Source organism: Felis catus, chromosome B3, assembly GCF_018350175.1.
Source record: "Felis catus isolate Fca126 chromosome B3, F.catus_Fca126_mat1.0, whole genome shotgun sequence".
NCBI lineage: Eukaryota > Metazoa > Chordata > Mammalia > Carnivora > Felidae > Felis > Felis catus.
Genome location: NC_058373.1, coordinates 102,258,144 through 102,271,866, shown reverse-complemented (window position 1 = coordinate 102,271,866; position 13,723 = coordinate 102,258,144). Strand labels below are relative to the sequence as shown.

Sequence of the window (13,723 nt, the reverse complement as noted above, 5' to 3'; positions counted from 1 at the left end):
TATTTGTTTTTTGGAGCATTGAGTTTTACAAATTCTTTATATATTTTATATACTAGCTCTTTATCAGATAATGTCATATGCAGATATCTTCTCCCATTGTGTAGGTTGCCTTTTAGTTTTGTTGATCGTTTCCTTGGCTGTGCAGAAGCTTTTTATTTTGATGTTGTTCCAATACTTTATTTTTGCTTTTGTTTCCATTGCCTCAGAAGACATATCCAGAAAGAAGTTGCTGTGGTCGATGTCAAAGAAGTTACTGCCAGTGTTCTCTTCCATAATTTTTATGGTTTGAGGTCTTACATTTATGTCTTAGTACATTTTGAGTTCATTTTGGTATTGGCTTAGGAAAGTGGTCCAGTTTCATTCTTTTGCATGTTGCTGTCCGGTTTTCCCAGAACCATTTGATGAAGAGATATTCTTTTTTCCCATTGGATATTCTTTCCTGCTTTGTCGAAGGTTAATTTACCACATGTTATGGGTTCTTTTCTGGGCTTTCTATTCTGTTCCATTGATCTATGTGTCTATTTTTATACTAGCACCATACTCTTTTCATTACTATGGTTTTGTAATACAACTTGAAGTCCAGAATTGTGATGCCTTCACCTTTGTTTTGCTTTTTCAAGTTTCCTTTGGCTATTCAGGGTTTTTTGTGGTCTATACAAATTTTCAGACTCTGTCCTAGCTCTGTGAAAAACCCTGTTGGTATTCTGATAGGGATTACATTAAATGTGTAGATTGCTTTGGGTAGTATAGACATTTTAACAATATTTGTTTTTCCAATCCATGAGCATGGAGTGTCTTTCCATTTCTTTGTGTCATCTTCAGTTTCTTTTATCAGTGTTTTATAGTTTTCAGAGTACAGGTCTTTCACCTCTTTGATTAGGTTTATTTCTAGATATCTTATTTTTGGTGTAATTGTAAATGGGATTATTTTCTTAATTTCTTTTCCTGCTGCTTCATTATTGGTATATAGAAATGCAACAGATTTCTGTACATTGATTTTGTATCCTGTGACTTTACTGAATTTTTCAGCTCTAGCAGTTTTTTGGTGGAGTCTTTCAGGTTTTCTATATATAGTGTCATGTCATCTGCAATAGTGAACGTTTCACTTCTTCCTTACTGATTTGGATGCCTTTTATTTCTTTTTGTTGTCTGATTACTATAGCGACGACTTCCAGTACTATGTTGAATAAAAGTGTTAAGAGTGGACATCTTTGTCTTGTTCCTGACATTAGGGGAAAGGTTCTCAGTTTTCCCCCACTGAGGATGATGTTAGCTCTGGGCTTTTCATATATAGCCTTTATTATGTTGAGGTGTGTTCCCTTTAAACCAATTTGTTGAGGGTTTCTAATCATGAATGGATGTTGTACTTTCAAATGCTTTCTTTGCATCTATTGAAATGATCATTTGGTTCTTGTCCTTTCTCTTATTGATGTGATGTATCACTTTGATTGATTTGTGAATGTTGAACCACCCTCACTCATAACCCAGGAATAAATCTCACTTGATCTCAGTGAATTATTTTTTTAATGTATTGTTGGATTTGGGTTGCTAATATTTTGTTGAAGATTTTTGCATCTCTGTTCTTAAGGGATATTAGCCTGTAGTTCTTTTTTTTCTTTTTTCTCTTTCTTTCTTTCTTTCTTTCTTTCTTTCTTTTCTTTTCTTTTCTTTTCTTTTCTTTTTTTTTTGTAATGTCTTTATTTGATTTTGGTACCAGGGTAATGCTAGCTTCATAGTATGAATTTGGAAGTTTTCCTTCCTTTTCTATTTTTTGGAATAATTTGAGAAGAATAGGTATTAACTATTCTTTAAATGTTTAGTAGAATTCACCTGTGAAGCCATCTGGTCCTGGACTTTTGTTTGTTGGGAGTTTTTTGATTGCTGATTCAATTTTTTTGCTGGTAATTTTTATCTCCATTTTAAAGATGAGAAAGCTGAGGCACAGAGTATTCAATATGACCAAGATCACAACATAGATCAAGTGGAAAGTACATCAGAGTCTGAGAAATAAGTGTCTGGAAATGGGATATTTGCCATTCAGTAAGTTGAGGCAAAGAACACAACAGAAAGAACTAAAGAATGGAAGGAAGGAAGGAAGGAAGGAAGGAAGGAAGGAAGGAAGGAAGGAAGGAAAGAAGGAAGGAAGGAAGGGCACAGAGGGAAAGAGGAGGGGGAGGACATGAAGGAGAGAGATGTGGAAAGAAGAAAAAAAAAACACTACCAAGAACATGTCACCAAAAGTTGGTAGATTTTAAAGTTGGAAGGGGTCTTTCAGAAATGGAATTGACCACAAGGTGAAATGATCTCTGAGAGAACAAAGGAGGAGAGTTGCTTTGTGGATTCATGTTTTAATTCTAAGGAATGGTTTTCCTGTCTCATACTGGATTGTGTCTGGCTAATAGTATGTATGAGAAAGCCTCTGTATGTGCTTGACCTATATCTTGGAGCTTTTGGGTTTTGGGCTAGAGAAGGAAGGGATTTTGTGCTAAAGAATGAAGAGGATGTTGGAACCAATCTCTGCCCAGCCTCTTTTGCAGGGTTGGAGCCCCAGGGAGGAAAGAATGGACTGTCTTTGAGAAAGCGTTGAGAGAAGCTGTATCAGGCCCAAGACAAGACAAGAAACAGTCCTCCCCTGGGAGGCAGCCATTCCTTCCCCTTCTGCATATACCCCAGGCTGTGCTGGCTCTTCAGGGATTTCCAGAGCAGATTCCTGGGACAGACATTAGGGTTCTCACTAGGTTCTCCTAGTGTCACTGAGAGTTCTCTCAAGGAGATAATGGACCTTTCCCAAGGGATGGGGCAGATACTGCCACTGCCACACTACTTTCTTTAGCAGAAGAACTGAGCAGGGGAGAGGCTGCTCATGTAAGAACAAGACTATGGGGAGCTTATAAATAACCTCAGTGGGACAAAGGAAGCCTGGTTTGAACTGGCCAGCTGGTGGTTATGATGTAAACTAGTGATGCAATCACACATGTTCTATGTTTTGGGTAATGACTTCACTCAGTAAACCAAAATGGAAAATTGGAAATGTGGTATTGTGGTATAATCTCATGAATACAATGGGATCGAAGGGTGGAAATTAATGAAAAGTCCAAATTACAGTTTACCAAAAAAATATATAGATACAGATATATAGGTATATTTAGTGTGTGTATATATATATATATATATATATACACATCTATAAATAACTTCAAAAATAAGATATTTTTAAATATTTTATTTTATTTTAATTGTATGTTATGTTATTTTTTGAGAGAGAGCATAGCTGGGGAGGGGCAGAGACAGAGGAGAGAGAGAGAATCCGAGGCAGGCTCCCCACTCAGCACGGAGCCCAACTCGGGGCTTGATCCCATGACAGTGAGATCATGACCTGAACTGAAATCAAGAGTCAAACGCTTAACTGGTTGAACCACCCAGGCACCCCTATAATTTTTAAATTTTTAAAATAAATGTGTTTGGGGCACCTAGGTGGCTCAGTTGGTTAAGCATCCGACTTTGGCTCAGGTCATGATCTTATGGTTTGTGAGTTCTAGTTCCACATCTGGCTCTGCTCTGACAGCTCTGAGCCTGCTTTGGATTGTCTGTCTCCCTCTCTCTCTCTGCCCCTCCCCTGCTCTCACTCTCTCTCTCAAAAATAAATAAATAACATTAAAAAAAACCTTTGGGGCACCTGGGTGGCTCAGTCAGTTGAGCATCAGACTTCAGCTCAGGTCATGTTCACACAGTTCGTGGTTTCAAGCCCTGCATTGGGCTCTGTGCTGACAGCTCAGAGCCTGAAGCCTGCTTGGGATTCTGTGTCTCCCTCACTCTTGCCCCTCCCCTGCTCGCTTGCTCTCTCTCTCTCTCTCTCTCTCTCTCTCTCTCTCTCACACACACAAAATTAAATTAAATAAATAAATAAATAAATAAATAAATAAATATTTTAAAAATGTAAGATTGGTTGCAGGGTTCTTATAAACTTAGAAATTATGTCAAGCAACCCAAGTAGACTTATAATGTGAGCTACTTGGGATCCTATGATGTCCAAGAACAATGGATATGTGATGTATATAAAACTGTATTGCTAAGAAGGAAATTGGAGGAAGCAAACATTCAAATTTAGAGTTTAACTTGGACTGTCCCTCCCAGCACTCTCCCCCTCACTTACCTGACCCTGGCCACAAGGGCCTGCTAGCTCTTCCTCCTTGATTATAAGACTCACTCCAATACAGCATCCTTCACAGATGGTTCCCTATATATGGGATTCTCTTGTCTTTAGACTTGCACAGAGAAGTCACTGTGTGTTGGGGATGAATCACTGTGTGGCTAGGAATTAGTTATGAAAATATAATCCTTTCTCTGAAGAGGGAATCTGGCAGCCAATTTACTTGAATGGGTCATCCATAGTAAATGACTAACTTATGGACATTAAAAAAGAGTTACCCACAGGAATGGCCTTTGTCTCTTTAAGAAAATGAGTAAACACATTAAGTCTTAAGACTCTGAGTCATGAGGCCTGTGGCCCAGCAACGCACCACTTCCCTTAAGGGGTTAGCTGCTGGGATAGCCAAAAGAGTTGTTATAGAGACAAGGGATGAGTCACCCTCTTGCCTTTCTTTCTGGTTATCTTGAGTCTTTTCAGAGATAGATAAAGCTCATGCCTCCCTACTTAGCGGGCTTACATCTAATGGTGGGATCAGACATACTTTTGGCTTCACCTCCTTACTCACATGTCCCCTTCGGTGCCACTTTAGTGCTTCTTAAAACTAACAGAAGGATTTTGCTGTGATCAAGGTGTGCCCAGGGAATTTATAACTTCTATACATGCAGTAAAAAGGACTCATTAGTACCCAACTGAAGCCTTTACAAACTCTTCCAAGATAAGTGTAAAATGCAATCTAGGGGCATCTGGGTGGCTCAGTCAGTTGAGTGTCCAACTCTTGATTTTAGCTCATGTGGTGATCCCAGGGTTGAGGGATGGAACCCTGCATCTGGCTCCAGGCTGAGTGTGGAGTCTTCTTGGGATTCTCTCTCTCTCTCTCTCTCTCTCTCTCTCTCTCTCTCTCTCTCTCTCTCTCTCCCTTTCCTCTGCCCCTCTCCCTGGCTCTCTCTCTCTCTCAAAAAAAAAAAAAAAAAAAAAAGCAGTCTAATAAAATCATTAAAAACATCAATGAGTAACTTCTATGTACAGATCACTGTGCTGTTTGAAATCAGGGAGAAGCCCAGTATTAATCCTCAGACAATAGGTTGGCTGATTTATACAGGTACAGAGATTTTAGGACCATGATGCAAAGGCAAGACCCTAGGAGAGGCAGCTCTCCCGGATGGGGAGGCTCAAACAACAGATTCTCTTCTCACAATTTTAGAGGCTGTAAGTCTGAGATCAAGGTGTCTACAGGCTTGGTTTCTTCTGAAAGGCCTCTGTCCTTGACTTCTAGATAGCTGTCTCCTCCCTGTGTCCTCACGTGTTCTTTCCTCTGTACATGTCTTTGTCCAAATTTCCTCTTATAAGGGTCCCACTCTTATTGGAGTAGGGCCCACCTTAATGACCTAATTTTAACTTAATTACCTCTTTAAAGACCTTATCTCCAAATACAGTCATTCTTGAGGTACCGAGGGTTAGGATTTCAACATACAGAATTTGGGGAGACACACTTCAGCCCACAACAGAGAGCGAATGGGAAGGAACGGGGAGAGGACAATTGTTACTTTAGTTGGTGTGGTCAAGGAACATTCCTCCAAGGAGGTCATGTTTGAACTGAGATAACAAGAAGGGGGCAGCCATGTAAAGATCAGAGGAAAGAGGGGACCACGCAATAGAGACAAGGGCTGGAATAGGTATCTATTGCACGTCTCCTGCCCTGGAAGCTCTCTCCTTGCCATACTCACAGGGCGGCTCCCAGCAGCTATGTTAGCACCTCATGACCTCTCACCCGAGCCAGAGTTGATAGAATCAGGAGTGAACTATTGAAACAAGCTGAGCACTTGGAGTCTCTCACCTGGGAGCTGGGATTTCAGCCCCTGAGAGACCATCAGTCACTTGGTACGTGTGGCTGTGAGACAAGACACACAGAAAGATCTAAAGTACTTCAACTCCTGGTTCCAGGCCTTTTCAGAGGGCTAGTCTCATTTCTGCATTTGGATTTTATATGTCACTCTTGCCACCACCCCCACCACCCCATGGCTTTTAAAATCCTTTTTTGTTCTTGGGCTTCCTGGAACGGGTTTCTGTCACAAGCCACCAAGTCACACCCTAACACAGAATGTAGGCCCTCAGGGAACTCCCCGGAGAGTCTGCATTGATTGTGGAAGCCTGCATTCTCCATGTGTGCTGCTCTAGAGTTGCACTGGAGAGAACTGGCTTCTGGTGATGTCACCATAGCTACTGCTGTTTGATTCCTGTTCCAGGATGTCTTCACTTGAATGCACACTGCCCACCCAGGGGCATGGGAGACACTCTACTATTGGGAAGTCTTTTCTGGGAACTTGGCCTTGGGTTGCACTTTCTCTGCTAGGCAGCCTGTCCACTGTCAGCTCAGGCTTGCTCAGATCCACAATTTTCTGGTCTTCATCCCTAACAAATCCCCAGGAGTTCTGGCCTCCATCGTGCTATATTCTGCTTCCCACACATCCCTCAACAGATTCTTTCCTCCTCTCTCCCCCACAAATCCTGCTTTCCCTCACAAAAAAATACATTGCTTGCTTTATATGGATTTCCCATATAAAGCATATATGGGCCTTTACTGAAGCTGAAGCAGTCAAAACACACTGACTGCAACCTCTCCAACCCACTAGTCTGCCAGGTTGGGGAAAGCAGAGGTGAGGAGGCCAGCTGGAAAGTGCATCTGACCCTGTTGATAGGCATTGCCTCCCTGGAGCCCCAGAGCTCTCAGTGCAAACAGAACTCTGGACATTGCAGGGTGGTGGCAGGTCGGGCAGAGCAGGACTGACAGGCTCTTGCGGAGATCCATTGGCAACGTGCTGTGCATATTTTCAATGCATTTGCTAGTCAGCAACCGTAAATATCTCTGTGGAATGAACTGGGGAGATCTGGTTTGTGCAGAAAATAGGAGAATGTGAAGGAGGATTTTCCCCTTTCTGAAACTTTGTAGGGCATGCCATGTACTCTGAATGCACAAGGACAGAATCAAGGTCATGAGCCTTGAAGAGAAGCTTAGAGGCACCTAGTTACAGCTGACTGTTTACTATAAACTGTGGAAGTCTGTTGCCCACAAAATCACATTTTAAATCATATCAGAGCATGAGGCAGCAAATGGTGATAGGTATTTCTCAGGGGAAGGCTAATTCCTTCTAATCCAAGTTGTAAATCAAAGCTCTCCAAATCCCTTATTATCATTAGCTGTAATAATTCTGATCATGGGACACTCAGAGCTACCTGCCCATGATCCAATCAGGAGTAGATGTCAAGGGTCTTACAATTAAATAAGAAGCTTCTGTTTGTTCTACATCTAGCATTGAACTGAAGGTGGGGTAGGAATTAGGCCATGAAAAGTACAGTTCATATTTATAGAGATGAGAGTGGGCATTATAACCTTGAAGTTAGTAAAAGCCCTTCCTGGGGGCAAAGAAAAAGAGCTGAGGGATTGATTCCTCTTGATGTCTTCATATAAAAGCAAGAAAAGTCTACCCACTACTGGTATAGCATTCCAGGAGATTAACTGTTATTTATTACCTCCCTTCCAGATAAACAACAGTTTCAACTATAACCATTATCACTACCCACTGCTCATCCTGCCTCCGCTGCCAACTTGTTCATCACGTCATCAGTTAGGCATAACCTGTCTCCTGTAGAGGACACACAGGTAAGACATGTTTCCTGCCCTCAGGGAAGTCCCGACTGTTGGGTCAGACACCCACATACATAACTACGGTACAGTGTAATGACTGCTGGAGCAGCGGAACAGGGTGCGTGCTATAGGAGGATGGAGCAAGGGACAAGGTATTCTTCCAGGAAGTGCAGAAAGATGGGGGAGGGCCAATGGAAACAGCCTGACCAGATCCAGTGAGGGCCAAGTGTGCCCATGCGGGCAATGGGAGAGAACACTTACGTTGGTTTATTGTGCACCAGAGCTCTGCCAGGCGCTTTCTATCACTTAACTCCTCTCATCCTCACAACAACCCTATTTTCCTCCATTTTGCTAATAAGGAAACTGAGGCTCACAAAGTCAAATAACTTGCTGAGAGTCATACAACTAGGAAGTGGCTGATGTGGGGTTTGAGTCCATGCTGTGAACCGTGGTGCTATTCTGTGCTGCCCGAGAGAGCTCAGGGAAGTGTAGGGGGAGGTGGGTGCGCTCTAGTCAGATTCTGAATGGCCATTAATGCCTATGCTTTATTATTTTTTTAAGTTTATTTATTTATTTTGAGAGAGAAAGAGTGAGGGGGGGAGGGGCAGAGAGAGAGAGAGAGAGAGAGAAAGAATCCCAAGCAGGCCTCGCACTGCCAGCACAGAGTCGGATGCGGGGCTCAAACTCACGAACCATGAGATCATGACCTGACTGAAACCAAGAGTTGGATGCTTAACCAAATGAACCAGCCAGGTGCCCCAGGGGGACCCTTTTTAAACAGACATGATTAGATATATCTTTGTTTTAGAGGGATAAAGCACAGGCTGGATGAATGATGAATCAGGGGAAAGAGGGGCCAAAAGGGACAAAGAGACATAAGAGACTATTGTAAAACTCCGAGAGAGCATCCAGAGCAGTGGCAATGGGAGAAGGAAGAGGTTATCTCCATTTGTTTACCAAAGAAGTTTTAGAGCTGGATGGTGAATACCTGGCATGTATACCACCACCACCCACAGCAAAGCCAGGAACTGAGGTCAGATGCTGGTGAGATCAGAGGCTGCCTCAGAATCCTTCCCAACACAGTGCTCTCAACATAGTAGTAGCAACTACTAATTGATCAGAGCCAGTATATTGCATGAAACCTATTTGCCATCCTTTGTTGGAAGGGACATTTCAGGTGTGAACTCTAATAGGACTCAATGGCACATGGAATGCCTGAATGAGGAAAAGAGGATAGTCACAGATAACTTTCAGGCTTCTGACTTGGGTGCCTGAATGGAAAGTGATGTGATTTGTTCAGACAGAGAACAAAGGAGAAACGGGTTAGGAGGGAAAACCATGAGCTTTGTTTTGTAGATACTCAATCTCAAATCTGAGATACTCAAATACTCCTTGCGGGGTGTGGTGCCTCCCTAAGATTCTCTCTCACACAAGAAAGAGAGAAAGAGAGGAAGAAAAAATGAAAGGAAGGAAGGAAGGAAGGAAGGAAGGAAGGAAGGAAGGAAGGAAGGAAAAGTGTCATTGAGGTGTGGAAAGTGAATCCCATCTCCCAGAATGAATAGAAGGGAGGAGGGCTAAGGATAGAACCCTGGGAACCCCAATCCCTCAGCATTGTAAGGAGAAAGAAGAGAGCACTGTCTGATAGGGAAAGAACATTAACAGATGGAGGTAGTCAGGGGTGTTAGACACTGAGGAGAGGTCAAGAGCAATGTTGAAAGTTGCAGTGAGGATTTGGTAATGGGGAGATCCTTGGTGCCCATCTTGAGAGAGCATTTTCAGTAGTATGGGTTTGGTAGGAACCAACTTATGTCGTTCAGTGGCTGAAAAGAAGGTGAGGAATATAAAACTACTCTGTCAAGAGCTCTGAAGGTGGGGTTAAGGGTGTAAACCAGAGCATGAGCAGGAAGGATCAAGTGAATAGGAAGAGATAGAAGTTGAAGAGGGGAGGCAGCAGGTACACACAGAAGCAAGAAGAGATTAATTAAGAACTAAGAACAAGGAGGAGTTCTTGGAAACAACAGACATTTATCACAGAGTGTCATTTTACATTTATTGGTGTGATTCTTACCACGAGTCCAAGGCTCTTTTTTGGTCACTATTTTATCCTCAGGGCCCAGTAAAACACCAGCCACTGAATAAATATGCATTCCATAGAGTGAATAAATGGCTGCATGACATTGCTTCTTTTTAGACCTGAAGGAAGGAGTCACTGGACTAATGTTCTTGGTAGTAGGGGTTGGAGAAAATCATTTTTAGCTGGTGATAAATGAATTCGGCAGAATTCATATAAAAGCTATACCAGAATTATCACTCTTTTTTTTTTTTTCAAAGTTTATTTATTTTTTTGAAGTGGTCCAAAGTGGGCTCCATGCTGCAGCAGAGAACCTGATACGGAGCTTGAACTCACAAACCGTGAAATCATGACCTGAGCCAAAGGCAGATGCTTAACTGACTGAGCCACCCAGGTGTCCCTAGAATTTTTACTTTTAAACGCAAAGAAAGAGAGGGAAGGCAACGGTCATTATTTCCTTTAAGAAATACACAAAGTCATGTGAGGATTTGTGACATCAGTAATTAGTGATGGAGGTGGTACTTTCTTTATAATTTTCTCATTTCCAGAACTAACAAGGGGCACCTCAGTGGCTCAGTTGGTTGAGGGTCCAACTTTAGCTCAGGTCATGATCTCATGGCTTGTGAGTTCAGCCCCATGTTGGGCTCTGTGCTGACAGCTCTGAGCCTGGAGCCTGCTTCGGAATCTGTGACTCCCTCTCTCTCTGCCCCTCGTCTGCTCACACTCTGTCTCTCTCTTTCAAGAAACAAAAACAAAAACAAAAACAAACAGTAAGAAATAGCACCCAAGATACATACAGAGTAACCAGCTCAGTTTTCTAGCATTTATCTGGTCAGCAGAAGCTTTCTAGAAGAAGTACGCTTAGAGAAGCACTACTTTTTAAAATATAAGTATGGTCAAGTCTGGGGAAAAAAATGTTCCTTCTGCTTGTGTCTTTTTTTCCCCTTGGGATTAAAAAAAAATTTTTTTTTAATGTTTTCCCTTTGCCATAGCCTGTGAGGAAACACAATTATATAGCTGTTTGCCAAAAAACACAATAGTGGCAGTGACATCATCAATTTGTTCCTCTTTATAATTAAGATGAGATTGATATGAAAACATATTTTTATTCCTTTAATGATACTGTAAATTCTATGTTATTGCTTCTGCTCTTTCTCATCTGCTTATCTGCTTTTTCTGAAGGGTAGACACTTTAATACATCAATCATTTCCAGGCTCCCGAGTTATTTTAGACAGCTCTCTCTAACTGTGTCACTGCCTGTTCCTCACCACCTCTTTATATTTTCAAACGTCAGTGAATTCTGGGAAGGAATCAGTGGCACCTCAAGGACACAGAGCAGGCCCTAGGGTCTCAGACTTCCCACTTCTAGAAGGGATAGAACCCCTGTTCCTTATGGGGATTGTATGGTTGAGTGCTAACTCCTTTATTCTCTTGAAACGAGTATGAAATTCTTAGAGGACAAGTTTGAGTAAGGAAAACCCAACAAAGTTTTGACTCAGAGGTCAGTTGGCCTTACAGAGGCCTCCAGCTTCAGTCCTCCCAAAGCTGGAGAAGAAGCAGAGTCCAAAGAAATGGGTTCCTTGACCATTGTTCCCCAAAGCCAATACCCTATAGAGCAGATGTGTTAACGCTTTGGGTTAGGTCTCTGGCTGTTTTTTTGTTTTTTGAGAGAGAGAGAGAGAGACAGAGAGTAAGTGGCGGAGGGGCAAAGAGAGGGAGACACCAAATCCAAAGCAGGCTCCAGGCTCTGAGCTGTTGACACAAAGCCCGTCATGGGGCTCTAACTCATGAACCATGAAATCGTGAACCGTGAGATCATGACCTGAGCCAAAGCCTGACGTTCAACCCACTGAGCCACCCAGGTGCCCCTCTTTGGATGTTTTTTAAAAGATGGTGCTGGCAGTTCCCCCATATTATCACAGTGGAAATCAAATCATGTGCTTCTGTGTTTGGAGATCAGGGCACCTCCTATTCCTCGCTCAGTGGGTTTAGAGTCGTTTGTTATGTGCCCAAGCAAGAGTGTCTCTGGGGAAATCCCTTCTTGTCCTGCTGCTACAGGTAAGCGTGTCCAAGCATTTAGAAATAGGGCGTTCTCACAATTTTAGTGCATGTGGGGAAATCACAGATGGAACTCAAGCCAAAAAGCACGGTTTATTGGCTGAGTTGGCAGCAAAGGCTCTCACCACCCAGGAGACTTGCCTCAGACAAGTATGGAGTCTTGAATCTGGGTGTAGCCCCTCGAGGTAGATCAAAGCTCCAGACTTGATTTGAAGTCACAGGGAGCCTGGGCAGTTGAATGGAAGCAGTGGATATTCTGGCGCTAGTCAAAGCCATAATGATCTGCAGTTCAGTCCTCTGTGCACTAGGGCATGGTAGAGGAGACAGAGGCACTCTGGGTGGGATTGTGGGCAATCCTATATTCATATTGAGGGCCCATATTCATAAAGAGCCTTAAATTTGACCTTTTGTGCTATCTGCAGGTGAGGTTATGAATTCAGACACAAAGTTATACTTTCAGGAGGGAAATAAAGACAATGTTCATTATATAATTTTAATTTTAAAAGCACAAACATTAAAAATACTATGATTTGGGGGCACCTGGGTGGCTTAGTTGGTGAAGCATCAGACTTTGGCTTAGGTCGTGATTTCATGGTTTGTGGGTTTGACCTTCATGTCAGGCTCTGCGCTGACAGCTCAGAGCCTGAAGCCTGCTTCAGATTCTGTTTCTCCCTCTCTCTCTGTCCCTACCCCGCTTGTGCCCTCTCCCTCTCTCTCAAAAATAAATAAACATATTAAAAAATAGTATGATTTTATTTTCATTTATTTACTTTTTAAGTAGGCTGCACACCCAATGTGGGGCTTGAACTCATGACCCTGAGATTAAGAGTTGCATGTTCTACCAACTGAGCCAGCCAGGGGCCCCAATATACTAAAAATTTAAAACTTGTTTAGCCATGTGCATGTTTTCTTTTTAGTATATCAGGAGCCTCAAAAGTAGAATTGATCTGCCTTCCCTCTGTTTTCCTGCTAACAAAGGGGCTTTTAGTGTGGATTGAATAACTAGGAGCCATACATTCTGAATAATACAGGCTTATGGAGAGTTTACCAAGAGAAACAGTTCTACATCCTTTTCCTGGGAGTCACACATCCCCTGTTCACCTTCAGGAGTGTGTTGACTACAGGCAGCCTCTCCCTCCTGTGTCAGGGTTGCCAGAGTGACAGTGTGGTACACACAGATCCCAGGAACCTGAGACTCAGCTTCCTCCCATGAGTGGCTTCCTTCCTTGAGTGGCTCCACCCATCTACTAAGCACCTTGGGTGGTGGGGAGACCAAAATGTTAATGGTATATCTGGAAGAGAGCACATGAAAAGAGACATAATAATAGTGCTAGTTTCTCCCTCTGTGTGAGGGAAAACAAATCTCATGAGGATTTATAGTTCATGTTTTGCCACAGAGCTGAGCTCTCACTATCCCCAAGGCCTTTGAGATGAAAGACGACAGTAACGCTCAATTTCTCCCTTGGCTGTTCACACATCATCAGTCACTGAGGCTGCACCTCAAGCCTTTTATCTAGAAATACATTGAGGTTAATGAATTCAGAGTATCAAAATAATCAGCCACAGAGCTTTGGTGTTCAGGCCTTTTAGTTAAACAGTGTAAGGCCCAGGACACCAAGAATCCCCAGTGAAGATAGACAAATAGGCAGTGATATCTTGGGGTGGGGGGGGTGATAGGAATGACAATCCCTTTTTAATTCGATCCAACAAATGTTTATCTAGGCCTCCTCGGGGTGAGCACTGCACTGGGTCCCAGGAGGAGAAAGAATTTGCTTCTTGTTTTCAGAGACTTTATGGGCA

At 42.6% G+C, this 13,723-nt stretch overlaps 1 long non-coding RNA gene across 1 annotated transcript in view; it reads left to right on the top strand.

Annotated features, from left to right (window-relative positions):
• LOC102899873 overlaps window positions 1–13,723 on the top strand; it is a 69,811-nt gene that overhangs the window by 3,722 nt on the left and 52,366 nt on the right. Inside the window, exon 2 of the long non-coding RNA XR_006599608.1 lies at window positions 7,690–7,808. This is a non-coding gene — a long non-coding RNA (uncharacterized LOC102899873). The remainder of the gene's footprint in view (window positions 1–7,689; window positions 7,809–13,723) is intronic.